The following is a 2,181-nucleotide window of genomic DNA, read 5'->3' on the forward strand; positions in this document are numbered from 1 at the left end:
TGATCAAATCATTAATCTAACTAGTTCTGGGGCAACAAAAGCATTGCTAGTGCTCTGTGTTGTCATTAGATGGGTTGTGGACTTATTTAGCCCAAGCCCATTTATGTCAGTGGCTAAGTTGGACCTAATGGGTCACACACAAACACCTAATTGTCTAGATGCTCTAGCATTAAAGATATTGGGCCTAATAATAGTTATTAGCCCAAGAAGTTGTTTGGAACTCCACCTAAAGGGGTGGAGGGCGCATGGATCACTGTAATGGGATTGGATAGTCCAAGACATTACTAATTAATTTAATTAGTTAAATTAATTATCAAACATTTAAATTTTGAATTTTGGAATTCGAAATTTGAATTTTGAAATTTTGAATTTTGAATTTGAATTTCGAAATTCGAATTTTGAATTTGAAATTTGAAATTTGAAATTTGAAATTTGAATTCGAATTTTTAAATTTGAATTTTGAATTTTGAAATTTGAACTTTGAATTTGAATTTTGGATTTGAATGTTTGAACATTTGAATTTGAATATTTGAATGTTTGAATTCAAATATTTGAATTCGAATTTGAATTGCCTATGAAAGGTTGTTTCATAACAAAAGGATAAGATGAGATCTTGTTGGAACAAATCACTAGTATCATGAGAGAATCTTTTGGACATAATCCAAGGCTAGATATGGAGATGTTCTTGTGTTGGCTGTCATCCCTTGGAAAAAGATTCTTGCTTTCTCCCATGCTTCAATTCCATGTTGAGGACACTTCTTGAGTAATCCTTTAAATCGTTCCCAAGCCTCGTATAAAGATTCGCTGTCTTTTTGTTCAAAAGTTGTGTTCTCCGCCTTGAGCCTTGCCATCTTTGAAGCTGAGAAAAATCTAGCCAGGAATTTTCTTGCTAAGTCATCCCAATTGGTTATGCTTCCTTCAGGTAGAGACTGCAGCCAATCTCTTGCTTCATCCTTCAGTGAGCATGGAAATAGCCTGAGCAAGATAGCATCACGAAGAACTCCATTTACTTTTAATGTATCATAGTAAAGTAAGAAGTTATCGAGATGACTATAGGGGTTCTCTGTGCTTCCTCCAGTGAATTGTTCTTTTTGAATCAGTTGCAGCAGTGCCGGCTTCAGTTCAAAGTTGTTAGCCTCTATGTTAGGTCTAACAATGCTTGCCGGCTATGGAACTCGAGCTGGGGTCATGTAATCCCCCAACGTCCTTCAAACGATTTGATTGTTTTCTGCCATTGGTTCCTCCTTAGGTTCTTTTCTGTCTTTTCTATCTCAAGATCAACTGCAAGGTTCGCGGGTTAAGAGTACCTCACATAAACTAAGATTGAAAAGATGTGCAGAAAAATAGGAAACACAAAACAGAAATTTAAAGAAATTAATGCAGAAAATTAAATATGCAGAAAAATATGCAGAATTTTTGGATGCAGAAAATGTTTTTATGATATGCCTAAAGTGCAGAAAAATAAAAGTCCAATCTAAAATTTAATTAGTTACTTCTAATGTTGAAGAATTCGATCCCCGGCAACGGGGCCAAAAACTTGATAGCGACACGGCAAGTGCACCGGTCGTGAAAGTAATAAAGTGTACTGAGTACGAGATCGTTCCCACGAGAATCAGAATTTCAAGCACTAGTTCACTAATTGCATTTTAGTTGGACAATCAAAGGTTGGGTTTGAGAGAATGGTGAATTTAGATGTAGAGAATTGTTGTTCAAAGAACTTAAAATTAAAAACAATTAAGAACATGCAATTATGAAATTTCAAAATAAAAAAAACGAATGAGATGATGTTTGATTAAGATTTAAAAAGCGTAGTTAAGGTTTCGACTTCCCCCAATATCCTCAATATGTTATGAATTAAACAGTCAAGAATCTGTATCTTAATATATTGCCAATGAATTCTATCTAAGTTAATTAGGGCTCAATTCCTTGTTACCCGAAATTTATGTAATCTAGAAAGAACTCTAGTTCCCCGATTATTCCCCAAGAAAACATGCATTAAGATCAAGAATTACAAGATTGCATAATTACCCTATGTCTATTTCTATTCCTATTCTTAGATCACAAGGATTATGATAAATTATCAAGTCAAGGTTCATGCACCAACATTCCTATTGTCATACAATTCCCCAAAATCATTCTATAAAGAACAAACTCATAGAAAACATTAAAAACAGATAATTT

The 2,181-nt window shown here is 34.1% G+C and overlaps 1 non-coding gene across 1 annotated transcript; it reads left to right on the forward strand.

Moving 5' to 3' along the window:
* Positions 1–738: 738 nt before the first annotated feature.
* On the forward strand, positions 739–845 carry LOC133296779 (small nucleolar RNA R71). The gene has a single exon (XR_009749553.1). It is a non-coding gene; the product is annotated as a small nucleolar RNA R71 (small nucleolar RNA).
* Positions 846–2,181: the final 1,336 nt, after the last annotated feature.

The sequence above is a fragment of the Gastrolobium bilobum genome, unplaced genomic scaffold (assembly GCF_033153095.1).
Source record: "Gastrolobium bilobum isolate Gb01-03AN ecotype WA unplaced genomic scaffold, APGP_CSIRO_Gbil_v1 utg13973, whole genome shotgun sequence".
NCBI classification, from domain to species: Eukaryota; Viridiplantae; Streptophyta; class Magnoliopsida; order Fabales; family Fabaceae; genus Gastrolobium; species Gastrolobium bilobum.